The sequence below is a fragment of the Mustela putorius genome, unplaced genomic scaffold (genome assembly GCF_011764305.1).
Source record: "Mustela putorius furo isolate JIRA1106 unplaced genomic scaffold, ASM1176430v1.1 tig00000589_pilon_pilon_pilon, whole genome shotgun sequence".
In the NCBI taxonomy this organism is placed as follows: Eukaryota; Metazoa; Chordata; class Mammalia; order Carnivora; family Mustelidae; genus Mustela; species Mustela putorius.
This window is the reverse complement of record NW_025421425.1, coordinates 12,936,938-12,958,660: the sequence shown is the minus strand read 5'-3', so window position 1 is coordinate 12,958,660 and position 21,723 is coordinate 12,936,938. Positions and strand designations below refer to the sequence as shown.

At 35.1% G+C, this 21,723-nt stretch overlaps 1 pseudogene; it reads right to left on the bottom strand.

The window, feature by feature from the left end:
• Window positions 1-1,007: 1,007 nt before the first annotated feature.
• Window positions 1,008-2,578, bottom strand: LOC101676922 (annotated as a pseudogene).
• Window positions 2,579-21,723: the final 19,145 nt, after the last annotated feature.

Here is a 21,723-nt window from a genome sequence, read left to right as displayed (position 1 = left end):
AAATACAATAACTTTGTTTCTCGTATCTTAAAATAACAGGTATCTTATGGACTTTATTAGCCACCACAGACTTGGCTGTTACACATCATTTTGGGAATTTACACTAAAATTATTACAACCCTCACCTGGGGCTCCAAGACCATAAACATGACAGCAAAGAGAAATCAGGACTATCTCTAACACCGTGCTGGGAAATCTCTTTAGATAAATATCCTAGTTTATTGCTTACAAGTTCTGCTTTCCACCCAATAATAGAATCCAATACCGCCAAGTATTCTGCCACATTATAGTAAGGACCTACATTCCTCCAGTTTCCAATAGCATGTTTTTCATCTTCTTTTGAACTCACCTGAAATACTTTTAATTTTTTACCAACATACCCCTCATGATGATACATATATTCTCTAAGGTAAAAGAAACATTGGGGAGGGCGGCACCTGGTGGCTAAATTGGTTAAGCATTTGACTCCTGATTTTGGCTCAGGTCATAATCTCAGGGTCCTGAGATCCAGCCCCACATCAGCTCTGTGCTCAGCATGGAGTCTGCTCGATTGTCTCTCTCCCTCTTTCTCTGTCCCTTCCACTATTTGCTCCCTCTCTCTCTTTCTCTCTCTCTAAAATGAATAAAATAAATAAATCTTAAAAAAAAAATTATCTACCAAGCTTTTTTTTAAAACATTTTCTTCAGTAAGCATTTATTAATTATTGAGAAAAAGTATTTCTAAATACACTTTTAGAAAAAGTATTTCTAAAACACTTGAGATGTCCACTCAGAGAACTTCTCTAGACATTCCAACTCTTACTCTGCCCCAAAGCTCTCCTCTTCAAGAGTTGGGTGGGTCCTCTCACAACAAGCACTGGGTGTCTTCTACCCACCGTGTCCCCCCAGCTCCACAGGGCCCACTGTAGAGCCTGAAATGAAGAATCCAGTCCAGGAAGTTGGCATGCAGAAAAAAAAAATGTACATTCGCCTAGTTTAAAAACACTCATGATGCTTTGTCCTGAACTTTAAGCAGCACATGTGACCTGGTCCATTTGGGTTTCAAGTTCAAAGGCATCAAGCCGGTGCTGGGGGTTAGCAGCTAACATATCTTTCAAGAGCCGCTTGACCCCCTCAGACATGGAAGTCCTTAGTTTCTGGGGGATATGCAACTCCATCTTTGGGTTTTCCAGTAGGGCCTCTCCAACAGGGACATATTTGGTCCCCTGTTTGATAGAGGTCCCAGGAGCTCCTTCTTGGTCTCAGAGTCAATGAAAGTGATTCTATCATTGCCAGATGATAACACGCAGGGTAAAGATGTCAGCCTGGGCTGCGTAGTGTCCCTCCTAGACTTGGGGGGCCGTGAAGACGTCTGAGTGTCAGGCGGAGGACGGCCAGTACCTACTCACATTCACATTTCTGTTGTCTCGATGGCCCTCTTTTCCCCGGGGGGCTAACCCCGCACAGACCTTGCTTAGTCCAACATCTGCCACCTTGAGGATGGGGGTGCCAGACCTCTCCGTGATGAGGCTGTCGTCTGGCTTTAGGTCCCTGTGCACCAGGTGGTTTTTGCGCAGAAAGGCAAAGGCGCCCATGAGCTGTATAGCATGAAGCTTTTGTTGGTGGCTGGTGCGGCCTCCGGGATGGGACGTCCTGCTTCAGGTCTCCGCCTTCACAGAACTCATGACAAACCAGAGAGAGCAGAGCTCCTCAGACAGCCCAGGAGCCTCTCTCCTTTGAGCGCCGTCTCCCCCAGGCGCAGGTCAAGCTGGGAGCTCTTGCTATGGCTCCTGACACGGGCGAGCCCGTCGCGCTGCAGGTCGCGCTCCTCAAACCGCATGACGTTCCAGTGGCACCGCTGGAGGCTGGTCAGGACCTAGAACTCGGCCAGTGCCAGCTCCACGTTCCCAGGTTGTCGCAGCGGACCTCCTTGACTGCCCTGGGCCCTGCTGCGTCCGACTCTGGCCTGCTAAACCGCGCAGTAGTTGCGTGCGGGATCCACCCCCCCACCCCCACCCTCCTCCACCACCACCACCACCACCACCACCACCACCACCACCAGGCTGTACCGTGGCCCCACAGACCGGCCGCCCCACTCTGGCCGCCGCCGCACCGGGTGTCTCACTCCCAGGGCCTCCTCAGCCGCCACCGGATCCAGGGCCTGGCCTGCGGCCAGCCTCAGCTCTGCGGGGCGCCCTCTCCGGTGTTGCGTTATGCCTGCGTATTTCTACTAACCGACTCTGCACGGCAGGCTAGGCCCTTTGCTCCCAGTGTCTCAAATTTCCTCCAGCTTCTAGCCATCTCTCCATTCCTAACTCACTGCAGTACATTTAGGTATCGGCTATCAGAGCCCCTGTCTCCGTAACCAAATCTGTATTCATTTCTTACGGCTGTTGTAACAAAATATCACCATCTGGGAGGTTTAAAACAAAAAGAATTTGTTCTCCCATAACACTGGAGACTTAAAATCCAAAATCAAGATGTCAGCAGCGTCATGCTTCCTCTGAAGCTTTTGGGAAGAGTCTTTGCCTCTGCTGGCTTGGGATGATCCCAGACATTCCTTGGCCTGTGGCAGCGAAACTTCAGTATTTGTCCCCATCTTCAAATTGTCCACTCTGATGTCCTTTTGTATATTTCCCTCTTTTTATGAGGACCCTGGTCATTGAATTTAGGGCACATCTTACATCCAAGATGATTTCATCTCAAGATCCTTAAGTAATTACATCTACAAAGAATCCTTTTCCAAATGAGGTAATATTTTGAGGCTGAAGATGGACATGGATTTCCAGGAGGACAATATTTAATGTGTTACAAAGTTATAGAAGAGTATCTTAAAGAAAAAACTATGAAATTACCTGTTTTAAAATATCATATTATGTTTAAAATAACACAGGTGATTTTCCATCCTCATTCATATGAATTTTCTTGAGTGTGACTGAGCTTATTCTAACCCATCTTAATTCTGGTCCACAAGCAATCTTCTTTTCAGTCTTTTTTTTCTGTGACATTTTCTTTCTTACAAAATATGTTAACTTTATAACAGTAAGTATTAGGATCTTACCCTTCATAGTAGAAGTGCAGAATCAGGAGTATAACCAAACACCATCTCAAAGCAAGTATTTACCCGTCTGAGTGTTAAACTCTGCAGTGGAACAAAATTTATCCAAATGTCCCTCATGTTTGTCTCATCTGTAGCTTTCAGCCATTGACCTGAAATGAAATGCCTGAAGTTACTTCTTTGGGTTTGAAAACAAAAATATAGATAATTTGTAGGAAACATGTGTTACTTGTGCACTGCTTGTGATGGGTCCTCCTTCACTCTTCTAAGCTTGGTAAGTTCAGGAAGTAACCCCATCTAATTTCCTCAGATCTTGAGTAAAAGGGCAAAACATGCCATCAGATTTCCAAGGATCAAAAACAAGCCAAGGACACCTTCACCTTCTTAGATGCTTTAAGTAGGATGGCACACGAATGAAAAAATTAATAGTAATTAAAATGATTGAATTGTATGCTGGCATGCCTTTTCACGACTATGAAAAATGCTAAAATTTGCAATTAGAGTTGCTCTCCATAAGGATATCATTATCACTAAGGGCATTCATGTATTGGATAATTTTCAGCTGTTCTGCTAAGTTTCAATTATATTGGCACCCATCTTTAATGTGCGATCATAGCCCTAAAACATAAATCTGGATCTTAAGATTTCAAATAAATTTAAAAACTCTCCTCTTTCCTCAAATTGCTGAGGTATATGCAAAACTTGCCATCTTATCATTTGCTAAATTTTTACATTTATTATTAGAAAAAAAAAGTTTTTCTATGATAAAAAACTACTGAAGATCTTATTTCTCATAGACATTTCCAAGTCATTATTCTCTTTATAGGGTAATTCAGTTTTGTTAATGTTCCAGTGGGCAGCAGAAATAATATAGTAAGCTGTTAGTTTTTCTTTTATATAATATGGGTACCAATCTTCAATTTCCATTCTCATCAAGACTCCTTAATGTCCATTTTAAGTACCTACTCAAAATGTCCCTAGAAGGCATGCACTTTGCAACTATCCAAAATCAAAAACTTTATCCTTTGTCTCATTGATTTGTGACATATTGCTCTAGTTATTGAAGTTATTATTGCTTATTATAAAATATGGGTTAAACATTGCAACATATTCAAGAAAAAAAGTGGAAATGGTAGTTTGATTATCACAGGCAGTCCAATGGAGAAAGATAAATGACTATTTTTATTTTTTATTTAAAAGACAAAGAAAAACAACTTCAGATCAATGGTTGCCAGAATTAACACAAGTATGACAAAAAGCATTCTGTTTGTATACTTTCAAAGTTTCTTGGCATATAATACCTGCTAATTATAAGGGAAAACCATAACTGCAGTTGAAAAACCTGTCATATATCAACTTAATTAAGCATACAGAGTTAACATGACCAGCAATGATATCATTTACCTGCTGAAATGATGTGCCAAAAAAGGCACACTGTTACTTCTTTGTATTCTTATTAAAAATTCATAATATAACTGGGAGAAAACACAAGATAAACCCTCATTAAAGAACTGTTTACAAAATACACTTCAAAAATTTTAAGGTCATGAAAATCAAAGGAACAATGAGGAACTATGTTGGAAGATAGTAAGGAAACATGAAAACCAAATGCTTTATTTGATCCTGGATTAGATCCTGAACCAGAACAAGAAAGTTAGTTGGACAATTAAATTGAGTAATATCAGCAGATTAGTTATTAGTATTATATTAATTTAGTTTCTAAGTGTTGATAAGTGGTTACATGACTGGTACAATTTTGAAGAAACTGAGTGAGGAATATATGGAAATTCTTTGTAATCTCTGTGCTTCTTTCTGTACATCTGAATTTATTCCAAAATAAACTAAAAAAAATAAGGATTGATGACACAAAAACTAGTGACAGGAATTAGAATATTTAAGTACAACCAGAGATACTAGCAAAAACAAACTATAGCATTTTGCTTCGCTAAGCCAAAATTTATAAAAATATAAACCATATTGATATCTAAACTAAACATGATACCAGTTACTCATCTTCCATAGAGGATTATGGCAGCCACAATAAGGTAATAATAAATATTAGCCCAACAATTCAAGAAAATTGAATTGCAATTTATAATTCATTTGTAGTTGTTAATACATATATTGTACATACATATGTGTATATGCATCTCTCTCTCTCTCTCTCTCTCTCTGTCCTTGTGTATGCTGCTTGGGTCCTATTGAATAATTCTGGAACAAGTAAAAGGAGGTATCTAATGAAAGATTTGGAGAAAATCAAGATTCAGTTAGAAAAAGGGAATAACGGAATAAACGATATGGTGACCAAGCTCTAGCAACAGGGTATGCCAAAAGATCACGACTATAACTGAAAATAAAAATGAAGAGGATAAACTAGTGTATATGACTCCTCTCAGAGACATAAAAAAAGTTAGCGTCAACATCTACCCCCGAAAAGACTAACAGAGGTCAGACAAAAATGGCAAGACAGTTTGGTCGTGTGACCAGACATCAAACCAGGGCTGATTCTGAAAGTGATCTGAAAGTCCGAGCACCAGAATCAGCAAAGCAAGTAAGCTTACAAAGAGCAGTCAAAGCAGCAGCACTAGAAAAGGATAAACTGAACTTTGCACAATTTCTAAATAAAGATGTCCCAAAGGAGGAGAGATTATAGAAATGCTAAAATACTCGAATTTTATGTTCAGATGTTCAGGTCTTTGCTTTAACAAAGATATCCTTCCCTCTGTCTCACTGGCTCTCTCTGTCTCTCTCACTCTCTTTCACACACACACACAGCCATACCCCTTTTCAATCAAGTAAGTTTATCAGTCTAATAACTTTTTTAAATTAAAGAAAATAAAGGGTAGTAAGTTTCAAAGAACCAGTTTTATTTCTGGAAGGCATTCACACAAATGGTAGGAATCAAGTTTTCCCTTCTAAAGCAGGGAAACTTTTTTTTGTTGTTTTTTTCTTTGTGAAGTTGTGGTTGACTCTTACATTGTAGGACCAAGAGATACCCACATTTGTATGCTGGCTATATATTTTGCTTGACTTCAAATGAAGAAATCCCATAACAATTTGGCTTTTTATACATAAATATCTTATAAGAAATTATAGTTTAGTGACTTAGGAAGTTTAAACAAACTCAAAGTCAACCTTAAAATATTAGAAGGTCAGTCTTTCAAACAAGCTAATTTAATTATTTTATTTAAATTACAAAGTGCATAGATTCTTTGAACTAGCAAAAGCTAATCTGGCCAAATTTTGCCCTTTTCTTTCCTTTCAATTTCTATTTTCTTTTCAAATGTTATTATATAAATTAACTGGAAATATGCTTGAAAAAATTATATATTCAAGCCTGTGGTTTTATCTAATAACTATATAGGCAACTCAAATGTTATCTTTAACTAACTGTAAACTTTGTTTTGATCTGGAAAGATTCACAGGCTACTACCTGACCTAACCACGGTTTATATATATATATATATATATATATATATATATATTTTTTTTTTTTTTGTCTCTAAGATGATGGAGATTTAGCAGTCTAAATTTAAGTTCTATTGCCTGAAGTGCAGTTATAAATCCCTGAACTTAATTTTCTTGTAAAGAAAATATTTCCTTAGTAGTTTTGAATTTGTCAATCAAATCTACTTCTTTTTTTTTCTTTTTCCTTTGTCCTTGAAATAACTTTTCTTCCCTAAGCATCTTCATAGTTATTGAATCAAAACAGAGCATCACTATGCAAAACTTTTTGGTGACATAAGTGGGAAAACCAAAAAGAAAAAAAAAATCCAATGTTTTAATTCATTTTATTATAAGCTGTATAATCTGCTAGGTATTTTTTTAATGAATTGGTTTATAATCTTTTTTCTTAAGATTTTATTTATTTAAGAAAGAGAGAGAGAGTGGGTAGGGGGAGGGGCAGAAGGAAAAGGAGAAGCAGACTCCCTCTGAGCAGGGAGCCTCACACAGGCATATGATCCCAGGACCCTGAGATCCTGACCTTGCCAAGCCAGACACTTAACCAACTGAGCCAGTCATACACCCCATACCATTTTTAAAAATTAATAAATCAATAAAATAATATAATGAAGTGCCTAAATGTTAGAACTATGACTTCTTAAAATTTTCAAAATAATTAAGTAAAAATATGTGCCTCAGTACTTTTTGCTCCTTAATTTTATGTCCAGGGACATCCACAGATAATAATTTGTTACATAAAATTCTGGATTTTTTCAAATATATATATATATAACTTTATCTATAGAAATATATAACCACACACACACAGACATACAAATACCTGAAGAATTATAATAATGTAATCATGCTCTTCAAGTGGTCCTGAAGATTTTTTTCCACTGAGCAGAATAAATGGTTATATTTCAGATCAATAAACATATATGCACCTAATTCTTTAGTACGTTTCTTATTTTAGTGACTGATTATTCTACATTTTACTCAACCATTCTACTTTAAATGTTCATTTTAGTTTTTTACAAGTGTTTACAATTATTAACAAAATTTTATTTATCCTAGATTATTTAAATTTTTGGTTTTTATATAGAATATATATCTAAAATATGTTGGTTAGGTGAAAGAATAGTGTTTCCTTAATATTAACTGATAGGTCTGTTTTTATTCCAATATATTTGTATACTCTTCTCCAAGTCAGGTGTATAAGAGTGGCTGATTATCATCAATGTCTTCAAAATATAGAAGCTATCTGACTTTATAATGTTTATTGATCCAAGAGAACAATGTTGTCTGTTTTTGTCTTCATTTATGCTTCTCTATGGAGAATTTGAGGATCTTTGTTATAAATCTATTTGCCACATGTCTTTCTTCTTTTATACATTGATTTCTTCATAAACAATCTTTGTACTTTTCTTAGTAATTTGTATTAGCTTTTTATATATTCAGGTTCACAAATTTTGTTTTCAAAATTATTGTCAGTATTTTCTCTCAAATCCTACTATTTAGTTTTGAAAAATGTTTTCCATTATATAATAGTTTATTTTTAAAAGCATTTATTTATTTATTTATAGTTTCAAGTTTTATTTACATTCCAGTTAGTTAACCCAAACATATAGTGTCATATTAGTTTCAGGAGTAGAATTTAGTGATTCATCCCTTACATATAAAATGCAGTGCTCATCACAAGCGTCCTTCTTAACACCTGTCACTCATTTAAATCATCTATCCACCCACCGCCCCTCCAGCATAAATGCTTTATGTTACCCAAACTATCAATTTTATTTCCCACTAACTTAATCAAACATACAAATGAGAATATCCTTTTGTTTTGGAAAACAACTTTGGAATATAGCCTTGCTCTTTATTTAAAATGAAATCTCTTTCTTACAAAAAGCTAATGGAGAGACATGGAGTGCACAAAATGGCCAAAATATGGTCATACGCACAGGAACGTTTGGTTAGAAGCAACCAGCTGCAACTTCAAAATTCCTCCACATACACAATCATGTAATATACCGCTATTCACTCACCTAGTGAACATATTTTAAAATATATATCCTATATAAATAACCTAAGCTAAAATAATTCTTGAATGCATCAAAATTTTATCACTATAAACACCTGCAGAAACTAAAATGGCTGTAAATCTTACAGATTTGCTTATAAAATAAGTATGAAAATTTATAAGTCAAATTAATCAATGTCTGCATCTCCCAACAGAGCTATTTAATAAACCAAGGAAGGCTTAGAAGAACCCTTTCTCTTAGACATGGAATTTTTGTGGGGTGTTATTTCCTGACAGTATTTTAACATTAATCATTCTAGCTCTCTTAGTCTTACTGGTTTGTTTGTTCAACACCATTTCTTTTCTCTCATGATTTATCTTGGATTCAATTTTCACATGTTTTGTTTTATTTGGCTGGAGTATGTCCTCTAATCATTTTTTCAGAGATCTGTATTTGGCAAATTTGAATTCTTATTTCTCTTTCTTTTCCTGTCATATTTTTATTCACATATTATAGTTATCCTTGTTACCTGAGATGTTCAGCTCATTACTATAAAAGTGGTAGGCAGAATATTATTATGTGTTATGAGCCTCCTTATCTTCAATTAACCTATAGCTAACGCGTTAACAAATGGATTAATAGATATATAACATAAACCTAGTGGCTGAGTTGAATGGAAATGAAGTTCATTTCATTACATCGTTGTTTAAGGTAGGAAAAAAATGCAAACTCATCCCCAAAAGCTTTCTACTAGATCTATACCTAAAAGAAATTTTAGAAAATATAGCATCATATCAAAAACACACTGTATTCATCATGTAGAAGACATGAGTGGGACCCCTTGGCAGAAGTGTCCCAGCATGAAGACTTCTGTCAAAGATAAGGGGAAGCCACTAATGTATTTTAGCACATTGAATATCTATCATGGGAAGAGTAATGGGTGAATTACACAGAAGCAGAGGCATTTTTCTAGGATACTTGGGAAGTGACAATAATTTAGTGGAATCCTCTTCTTGACTGTGAAATTTCAAAGAAACTTCACCTTGGGACTTGTCCAGCTCTGGGGAAATAATGTGTATGGAGAGAATGGTACTGGCTGTCAGTTAACATCATCCATGCCAAGTGAGGCATTTTTCAGATATATACTGGGAGAAGACTCTGTAGGTGGCTGTTTACTATTCAATTATAAACATTCCATTACACATTCTCCAGGACTGCACCCACGAAGACTCTCACAAAAGAAATCACACCCTACTTCATCCCTTTCCTTTCTATCTCTCCTCCTGTGAATTCTCTCCATCTGCTGCTCTCATGTTTTTACTCTTGTACTTAGCATAATTTGGCTTTATGTAAAATTATTGGTTCTTACTCTTATTTCCGAAAACATTCTGTCAGTCAGCCTGTTTGCTGATGGGTTTTATGCGTTTGTTCGTTTTGTTTTAATTTTTGATCCTGGCAATCATTTCTACTGTGTTTAATTAGTTATCTTTCTTACAGCCTGTTACAATTCTATGTTCTTTAGTATGCTTGTAAAGATATTATTTATTAAAGACAATAACACAATTGAATTTTCCTTTAATCTTGGTTTTGTTTGATATTGAAGGGAAAATTACTGCTTCTCTTTGAAGGTGATAGCTTACTTCCAAATTCATGGTTTTGTATTTATCATTGAGTTAGAGTTTGCTTGACTTAGTCTCTGTTTCCAATTTATAGAAGAAGAGGTATGTTCTGCTGCTATGAGGAACATGATCATGATGGATTGTTCCTCTGGTACAGGTATATCATTTCTTGGGCTTGTTTCCAGTCATTCAGACCCCAGGCTCCCTCTTGATCTCAAGATTCATACTGTTTTCTCAAAAATAGGGCAAATATGATCTAGATTCTGGTGTTCTAGCAATGAGAATAGTACCTAAATTAAGGTCAAATAAACTAGATGCTCCATATTTAATGGCCCAGATAAATGTTGATAGTTGCCTCAGGGCAACTGTTGTGATCTTCTATCCACTATTAAACAAGCTGTGCACATTTGGACCCCAGCATTCCTTTCTCTCTTTCCTCAGTTGTGTATGATTTATAGAGCGGTTTCCTCCATAGATTGGACTGTATTGTTTTCTGTTGCTGTATAACAGACCTCATATACTTAGCCACTTAAAAACCATCAATTTATTATCTCACAATTTTATTGTTCAGAAGTCTGAGTAGATCTGTCTGGATACTTAGCTTTGGAGCTCACATTGAAATCCATGTGTTAGCTAAGTCATGTTCTTTTTGGGAGGTCTGGAGAAGAATCCCCTTCCAAACTCATTCAGGCAGTTGGCAGAATGTAATTCTGTGAGGTTTAGGACTGAACCCGCCTTTGTTCTTTGGAAACCACTTATGGTCATTGTCAGTTTCAAGAGATCACCTATATTCTTTGAATCATGACCCCTTCATCTTCAAAACCAATACTGGTACCTTTTTTGTGCTTCTAATCTCTTAGACTCTGTCTTCTGCCACCAGAAGGAGAAGGTTCATTGCTTTTAAGGCTTCAGGCTATTGGCAATGAACCCACTCAGGATAATCTTTTTATTTTATGGTCAGCTGCATCTTATAGCACAATAACACAATTATGGGGGTGATATTGCATCATTCACAGGTCCTGGAGATTAGGATGAAACATCTTTGAGTGGGAAATTTAGAAATTCAATCTATCATACTAACCTCCGATGCTTTCTCACTTCCAAAAATTCTTCCTAATAGTGGTTCACCAACAGAAGCTATTCCTGTTTTTTGGCATTGATACTGATACATTTAATTAGAAGTGGATGAGAAGGGCTGGTAATAGTTTGCAGTTAAATAAGAGAAGGGCTTGTTGCCAAGATCTAACAAGGGAACTCTAATTTTTAGCCAAGGAGATGCCAGCAAAGCAAAATGTGTTCAACTTGCCACAGGGACACAAAATTTAATTATTTCTTTGGGCATTCAAATGTGAAATATAATTTGGTATCATTTACTATCATATGCTTTGTAGTGAAGGGAAAAAGAAAATTATTCTACTGACTCAAGAAGAGACATCAATCACCAAAACTTTAAAATTCATAGAAATTTAATAGATATATTATCAGTATTGGAAAATTAAGTATTTTTAATCCTTACGTAACTTTCTAATGGGGATGACTGTTGCCTATTTTTCTATTGGTCATTGTCATGATGTTTGGTTATAACCTTCCCTAACTTCAAGAAAAATGCACAAATAATTAAAACACATGTGCATGCACACACACGAACAATATAGTTTACATTTCCTATCATTCTGTGATTTCCCCTTTTCTTTCTACACAAGCTATTTTAAGCAATAATTTTCTGAATATTGTACCTCTTTGCTATGATTCTGATAGGCTAATTTAGGAATTGCATCTAAAGTTGAATAATTCCTCTTTAAGCTGTCTTTATTTTCCAAAAAAAAAAAAAAAAAAAAAAAAAAAAAAAAAAAAAAAACAAAGTAAATATAATCAAGCTAGTTGGATGATAGATTTTTTTAAAATGTCAACAGTAAATCTACTTTATGAAAAGTTTACTCAAAGCCACATAGGTAACAGGCAATTGAAGCCATATTTGAAAAGCTATTTGGATTCTTGCCACCTTAATATAATAAGAATATTATGAAAATTGAGAAAGCCCAGGAAATAGCAATCTTCTCGGAAATATTATCTCTTCAAAATGTGGAGGAAATTGCATTTATAATTTTAGTGATAGCAAATTATATGAATGCTTCAGTGAATGTGGCAGGAGGAGAAGAAAGATAATCAAAAAGAGTTTGGGAACATAATTTTGAAAGAATAAACAGGATATTATAAAAATTTAAATTCAAGACTTAAGACAATTGTCTTATACTTTGATATACACAGGGATCTTTGTGGATGTTGCTTTAAAATGTAGCAAAAGGAAATGTACTCTTCAGAGATTCGGATTCATTTACCCTAGAACAGGAGTTGAGAAACTTGATTATAACATTATATATCTCAAAATACTCTAGAAAAAGAACATCAGGAACCATTTTGTTAAACACCAACCTAAGACAACTGAAGAAAACATATATATATTTAATATTGTTCAAATGAAGACAAAATTAATATGGCATTTCCAAATTCTCACTCATAAAAATGAAAATCTTCTAATTACCATATCATTGAGCCAAATAAGTATAATTTTAATACTTTTTCTACTAATATAAAAAGTATAGGAATTTATTATAAAATAATTTTTTATGAGCATAAATGAACTAGTTAAATTTTAAATTCTTAAAAATAGGAATTGGAGAAAATGGGTGGTAAGTTCTTTTTTCAAAAGATTTTATTTATTTATTTAGAGTAAGAGAGAGGGAGAGCAGAGGTAGGGGCAGAGAATCTCAAGTAGACTGAGGACTGAGTCCAACCAGGGCTTGATTTCCCAATCCAGAGATCATAACTTAACTCAAAATCGAAGAGTCCCACACTTCACTGAGACAGAGTCATCCAGGCACCCCTGGATAGTAAACTTTTATACATAAATTATATAACACCTATTAGAGGAATAAGTTTCATTGATAGAGGATAGAAGATATAGAAGACGTGGGTGGGGGGGGAGATAGAGACAGAGGGAGAGAGAATTGCAAAAATTACAAAGCACACAGAGAATAGGGAATTAGGAACTGCTAACTACTCAGTTGGTGGCAAGAATGAAACAAAGATAAAATCTTCAGACATTCCCCACAGCTGCAAATAGTAATTGGGGGATTTCTGCTCAATAATGCATTTTAAGACTACTTAGAGCTTTTATCATTAAATTATTGAAAAAGTGATAGTTGTTGCTAGTAGTGATGGTGACTTGGTATTATATTATCTTTCTGAACTAAGTGTCTGAAGGAAAATACATTAAGCTATATTTCACCCATTTCTCTCATTTCATGAATGTATTTAGAATTATACTTTTCTAAACAAGATCCTATCCTCGCTAGTCTCCTCTGCCACATATAATCTATATGTTCATTCATATATATATATATACATACATATATATTCATTATATATGTGCATTCATTTTATATATATATATATATAGAGAGAGAGAGAGAATGAATGAGGGGAAAGGGACAGAAGAAGAGGGCAAGAGAGAATTTTAAGCTCCTTGCCCAGCAAGAAGCCCTACACAGGGCCCAATCTCATAACCCTGAGATCATGACCTGAACAGCAGTTGGGTGCTTAACCGACTGAGCCACCAAGGTGTCCCATTTATCTTATGTTTTAAAAAATTATTCAAACTATGGGAAGGAAGAGTACAGTATTGATGCACATGACACAACCTAACTGGGTTGCAGCCCTCACCATTCTTGCTACTGATTGTGGAAACATGAATGTAGAGAGTTTAGGCTCTTATTTCCATCCCAATGCCTTTTGCCCCTTCCAAGACTCAGGACTGAACTACTCTGTTTCATCTCTATGGTTCTCATGAGTGTTTTAATAAGGTCAATTCATACCAATTCATCCACAAACAGTGTTTTAAATTTGACATAAATAGTACTAGCATGGGTCAGTTTGGTATATCATTACTGTGTTTTATGTATCTTTGTTCATTCAAAGAGCTTTTGTTTACTCCTTTTAATGGTTTAATACTACCTTTGTATAAAAAAAATCACAACATACCGTTCAATTCTTTAAAAGATTTTATTTATTTATTGGACAGACAAAGATCACAAGTAGGCGGTGGGGGGGGGGAGTGAAAACAGGCTCTCCACTGAGCAGAGAGCCTGATGTGAGGCTCAATCCCAGGACCCTGAGATCATGACCTTAGCCAAAGGCAGAGGCTTTAACCACTGAGCCACTCAGACGCCCCACATACTGTTCAGTTCTTTATGGGGTAAACTTTAACTTGCTTCCACATTCAGTTATTGTAGACATTGATAGAGTGGACATTTTGTTTATCAGAAATTTCTGGTTATATACATAGCTATGGATTTGCCATATCAAAAATGTGCACAATTCAACTTTACTAAATGTTGATGATAGACCTCCAAAATTATCCATATTTATGCTTCCATCAGCAGCTTATGACAGTTCACATTGCTACAGTCTCATGAAAATTTTATTTTGGATGACTTTTAAGTTTTTCCTGTATCTGATATGGGGCAATATCTCATTTTTAAAGCTGACATTTTGCTGATTACTGATCTAATTAGGTGTTTATTAGAAATTCAGGTTTCTATGTATATAAAATTTTAAAAATTTCTTTCCCATTTTTTGTTAGATTATTTTTATTTTTCTAATTAATTAGAGGAGTTATTTATAAATTGTGAAAGCTCAGCTTTTGCTGGCTGTATATTTTAAAAAATATCTTTCTGCTTTTGTGCTGATCTGTTTTCTATGATTATGGTGTCAAGTCCAGGTCTATCCTGATTGGTCAGTCAGGTGTCTCCCCCCACTGCTGTCCTGAAAAATGAGGTGCCACCACATTGACAGGGGCAAAAAAAAAAAAAAATGCATGCAGTAAAAACTTTAAAATATATAAAGTGATTTTTATAAAATGAGAATATTTAAGGAAGATATAAATGTAAGAGTTTCTTAGCATGCTAGTTTCCTGAATTTTTAAAAACTTATTTTACACATATTGAATATGCAGTGTCAGGATTTTTAGATTCATGCTGAAATAAATTCCCAAATTTAATCATGTGATTAGTATTTACTGAGCCCCTCTCATATTCCTGTTTCAGTGCTCCTCAATAAGGAAGCAGTCATATACTAATCATATACTAATACAGTCATATACTAATCATATACTAATACAGTCCTTGCCTCATGAAGCTATTAGTCTAAGAGATGGCTTAATTAAGTAGCGTGAGCGATATTAATAACATCTCAGAAGTATGTAAATATAAACTGAAGGGTCTATACATACCTAGCAGGTAATATGAGATCTGGTTTATTTGTATCCATCATGTTTTCAAGGCAACCTTTAGATTCAAAAACAAAAAATAAATCATAGAAAAGTAAAACAATCTTCACTGTTTAAAGTGTATAGATCTTTGTAGGAATACTTAATTGCTTATAATCTTCTAGGTACTGCTGCATCAAATCATAAGGACAGAAAAAGAGCAAAAACTAAAAGATAAACAAGATATTTTAAATAAAAAAATATAATGTAGAACATCAAAATACTGTAATAAAGTTTTCTGTTCTAAAAATTGTATCCTTTCTTTTAATCAATTAGAAAGAGAAACAAACCCCAAGTGCATAGATACACTATAGCATTCCATTAAATTAAAAATATTTTTAAAATTTTTAATAGAGGACATGTCAATTTTATTTTTTTATATTGTTAATCTTATGAGGATTTTTAGAATTTTTTTTAATTCAGGGAAATTCTATCTCAATCATAGTACACTATAATTTTCTCCAGATGAAAAGTATAATGACATAGTTCACTTTAAGAAAGTCTCTATCTCTCTAATTTTGGATATCATATTTATTAATTTCTGTGTTTGGATCACCTGGTCAGACCTTCAGTGTTTTATTTGACATCCAGGAAATCAAACGTAGCTGAAATTTCTGAATAAATTTTCTGTATGTTAAGAAAAGTAAAATGATATAGAAGAGTGTGGGTTTCTATAGATATCCATCCAGCTGAAAAGCATATTGAGATAGAAGCCCAAGATTCTTCTATTCACTGCTTCAACAAATACTTAATAAGCACTTATTATGAATCATATATTCAACTAAAACTTAAAAATATGTAATTTATACAAATTTATACATACACTACATACTCACATATACATTTCTTCAGAGCTGGTCATGAATAAGCATATATTGATGGGCAAGGAAGAAATAAAACAGCTGTGATAAAGGGGTGCATGGTTTAGATAGGGGATAAAATGTAACGCTGCTTGAATATTTTGCAATGTAGTATCTAGACAGGGGAATAATAGGTATAATTCTTTAAGAAAGTGACAATGAATCAGTGATACTGTGAGTTTGCCTGGTATGGTAGATTAGATTATTACCCCAAGTCTTTACTCCCTTCTTTCTTTTAAAATTTTTTTTAAGATTTTATTTATTCATTTGGCAGAGAGAGAGAGGAAGAGAAAGAGCACAAGCAGGGGGAGAGGCAGGCAAAGGGAGAAGAAGGCTCCCCACTGAGCAAGGAGCCTGATGCAGGACTGGATCTCAGGACCCTTGGGATCATGACCTGAGTCTAAAGGCAGACACTTAACCAACTGAGCCATCCAGGAATCCCTTCACTCCTTTCTTGGTAATAAAATCCAACATCATTTGCCATATGATTTTAAAGTGTCTCCAGGAGAGAATGCAAACCTTAAAGCCACACAACATTGATGAGGGTCCGGCCAGATGATCACTATAGCCAATAATAGGATGTTCAGAGACATGGCATGAATTTCTGCTTAAAATTTGCTTTTGTAGCTTTAATTTGGAACTTCAGTTTAGTTCTTATCTTTCTACCATCTGCCTTGGAAAGAACGTGACCCAAAGTGCTGCAAATCCCAGAGTTAGTGTCCTGTGGAACACACCTAAACCAAATATGTACCCATTAGTGAGAAAGAGAAATGCTTGCAGTCCTATGCCACAGAGATTTGAATTTATTGTGAGGCATTATCATTGCAGAAATATAAAAAATATATGTCAACTATAACATCAGTGTTAGAGAAAATTCTGTAGTAAACATTGTGAGGAAAAAAATCGAACATTGTAAAGGGTAGAGGAAGAAAAAAAAAATCCAGTTAATAAAGTCTCAATGTCTATCATGAGATATAATAAACATAATTGTTAGTATTTACTGAATGCTTTTGCCATTTGCCAACATGGTTTCAAGTGCTTTAATATATAGCTAAGCATGATCTATTTTGATTAGTGTTTTCATTATATATCATTTTCCACCCTATTTAACATATCTTAGATTTATATGGAAGTCATAATAGTTAAAGGCAACATAAAATTGCTTTCTCTTTAAATCCACTATGACAACCTTTTTCTTTTAGTTAGTGGTGTAATTCATTTATAACTACTCTAATTACTGATACATTTGTGTTTAAAAATACTGTTTTATTATATGTATTATGATTTTTCCTCTCCTATTTTTTGGATGTATTTTTTTATATTTTTCTTTTGGTTTACTTGTTAGTTATTAATTGTTTTACTTTTGGTTATTTTACATTGCTTTATTTATCTGAAGTGTATAAGATATAACCGTGACTCATGAAGGTAAAATAAAATTAGCATGTTTCCACATTGCAGAAATTGCAAATATATTAGAATTCTTAGAACACTTTGTTTCAAATGTTTCTCCATACCTTTGCTTTCTTGTGTGTATGTACTTTAATTAACATGTACTTTAGTTAATTTAATATATATGACTATAATATATAAATACATACACACACACATAGTGTGGGGATTAAGGGCACCAACCCAGTGCAATCAAACACCTGCATATAACTTTTAACATCTCAAAAATTTTATTGAAAGCCGCTGATCAGAAGCCTTGCCAATAACATAAACAGTCATGTGACACATATTTTGTACATTATGCTTATTATATACTGTATTCTTACAATAAAGTAACCTACATAAAAGAAAATATTAAGAAAAGCAAAAGGAGGAGAAAATACATTTACAATATTGTACTGTATTTAATGAAAGAAAATCTGCATACAAGTGGACTCACAGAGTTCAAATCTGCATTTTATTTGTATGTACGTACATGTATTTAATACAGTGTATACATAAATATGTATAAAGCTCTGTAAGACATGAATAGTGCTTGTTGAGTTTTCTGATCTACCCAGCACATCACTCCTCAAGCCTTCCTCTATCCCCATGGTTCTGTCATTGTTTTCCAGTGCCAGAAAATCTTCCTGCAACATTTCCTTTAATCAGAGCCTTACACAGCTGACTTCTCCCAGTTTTTCTTTCTGAGATTTTACTTTGTCTTCATTTGTGAATGATATTTTCACAGGGTATTGAATTCTAGGTCAGCGTTTCAAAGATGTCACTCCATTGTCTGTTGCTTCTTTTGTTTCTTTGGGGGAGTCTTTGAAGGCAATTGCCTTTTGACTGGCTTCTTTAATTTTATTTTCTGGCTGCCTTTATAATCTGTCTTTGTCTTTGTTTCTGGCAGTTTTACCATGATATTTTGGTTTCTGGTTTGTTTTTGTTTTGTTTTGCTTTTATCTCCCTTTTGGCTTGCTTTTAATTATTTTCTTGTTGTGTGCTTGAGTATTTTTGCCTAAGACCCAGAAATTAGGTCTAGAACACGGCATGACAATTTAAAACTCTAACTGTGCTTTCCTCCAAAAACATTTGCTGAAAGAATCAATTAAACAGATGTAGATACCTGAACGGAGACGGACATGATCCAAGCCTGACTTCAATTACTCTGAGCCCTGGTCTACGTGCTGTTCCTCCAGTCTAACATGAATCACTTTTTAGGGTCCCAGTGGAAATTTTGGTGTGTGATCCAGGACCCTTCTCTCAAGTTGCCCTCAAATTCCAGTTTATGTTCTATCATCAGTCCTGTGCAAATATCTAAAATCTGGTAAATTCCTCAGTCTGTCCACATCAGATGACTTTAGCTTCTCAGAACCCCAACCCCTTAGAGTGAATCCTTGAATGGCAAAGGAGAGTCAGAAGGCAGCCTCACCACCTTGGGCCCCCCTTCCCTCCAGGAGAGTGGACCTGTAGGCCTTCAGGGACATGAACTTCAAAATGAGCCATATTGTCTTCAGTATGCTATTTTTCAGTATAGAGGTCTGTCCCATGGCTCATTTCCTTTTAGCTTTGGCCATGCAAATCAACAAATGCAAAATGTATAAAATCAACATAGAGCTGAGATAATGATAGACACACACTTCTATCTTTTAGTGAGCTATTTATTACGTAGGGCCATGGAAGAGATATTCTTTCCATTATAAAACTAAATTCAGGGATTGCCTGGGTGGCTCAGTGAGTTAAAGCCTCTGCCTTTGGCTCAGGTCATAATCCCAGGGTCCTGGGATGGAGCCCTGCATCAGACTCTCTGCTCAGCAGGGAGCCTGCTTCCCCTTCTCTCTCTGCCTGTCTCTCTGCCTACTTGTGATCTCTGTCTGTCAAATAAATAAATAAAACTTAAAAAAAAAAAACTAAATTCAGAATAAAGTATAGGACTTACACAGAGTATTTTTAACATAAGCTACATTTAAAATCCTGGAATATAAAATAGAAATTAAATGAATGGTGGTGGGAATAATGCAATTTTAACTGAAACCATGCTAGATCCAGACCTGGACAAACTAATTTCACAATCGTTTATTTCCAGGCTATCTCTAACACCAAACACCTGTTTCACAAATTGCTTTGTGACAAATGTATAGGTTAAGTGTATACCTGGCACAGAGTAAAGGCTTAGTAGCTATTAATGTAATTAATTCATGTTTGTTGGCTAAATGCAACCTCTTCTATTGCAAGCATCTTGTGTCTTAGTCTCATGCCTTGTTCTCAATTTATAGATTTAAGCTTAATTTCCACTTTATAGTTTTGCCTATAAAAAGTGCTTATTTAGTAAGTGTTAATAAAGGGAATTTGAGGATAATTTAAGTGAAAATAATAAGATTGTGTTGTATGGTATGTTGTATTAGAATGCTTTGGATTTAAGTAATAGAAAACATGGTTTCCTAAAAATAAAATATTAGAATGATAGAAAATAAGAACCTTAAATATATAAATTTTATTATACCTCCTTTCAGGAAGGACATATAAACTACATGAGCAAGGGATTGGTTTCTTTTAGGTCCTGTGGTCAGAATGACTCATCTTCTACTGTCTCTCACTCATGTTGAGCTTCACGCAGGATTCCCAGGAGAGAGGGACAAAATCTGACTGAACCTAGTTGAGCCATGTGACCTGTCAATAATATCTGCCGTCATATGTATTGTACCACAACTCAGCAATAGGTAATTGCGTAGGTAGTACATCTGAATATGTATAACCACTGCCTTGGTCAATTCTGGCTGTTATAGCAAAGCGTCATAGACTAGGTGACTTACAAAGAACAAATTTACTTCTCACAATTCTAGAGGCTGGGAGTCCAGAATCAGGGTGCCAGCATGGTCACTTCCTGATGAGAGTGCTCTCTTGGGTTGCTGGCTGTCATTGTGTCTTCACACAAGGGAAAGGGCGAAGGAAGCTTTCTAGGGTCTCTTTTAAAAGGCACTGATTCCCTTCATGAGGGCTCCATCATCATGATCTAATTACCTCCCAAGGGGCGTATTACCAAGGAATTCCCAAGGAATACCCCCCTTGGCAATTACCTTGGGAATATTCCTTGGGAATATTCCTTGGGAATTACCACCCAAGGGAGGTATGCTTATTCCATTAGGCATGTTCAGGGATACTATCTCCATAACTTTATTCTGTTTAAATTCAAACTATTGTTCTATAAGATAATGTGTTTTATTCCAAGATAAGAGTAGCATGAAACCCTATATGAGGAAGTCACATGGAGTGTCTCTTTTAATATATGTGGCATGAAAACCTGTCTGGTAGTTAATAGAATTAATAAATAAAATCCAATCTTAATATTCTGGGGATATCGAAAACATGGTGAATCTTCTAGAGGCAACAGAGTATCACTGGAATCCTGAAATCATAATTGGTCAGATACGTAACCACTGGAGTAGTGCTTAATTTCCTTAGGAATTATTTTCCTCATTTATAAAATGCTAACAGTAATAAAACCTACACCAGAGAACTATACAAAGAATTGAGGGAGATAATATTTTTAAGCTGAATGTTTGGTATATAGTAAGGATATATGAAGTTACTACATCTAAGTTACATACTTAACTAATATTTAATTATCATATAATTCAAATTAATTGTTTAATTTTTGATATACTTAAATTAGCATTTATTACTAGTATAATTGACCTACTAGTACTGACAGTTGCTCTGGTCACTGAGTGAGGCCATTGAACTCTTTTCTACTGGGAGTTATAGAATAATACACTTTACATTATAAATATCCTGTTCACACATTAGCACTATGTAGTTTCAAGCAGAGATGAAATTCTGCAGCTTAGGTCCATCAAGCTGAAATGTTTGGTTGTCTAATAGAAGTGCACAGAGCTCACATGTGAGATCACATTTTCTAATTCTCTTACTCGACAAGGCTATCAGATGCATGTCATCATGGGACACCAATTGATATTTGTGCTCC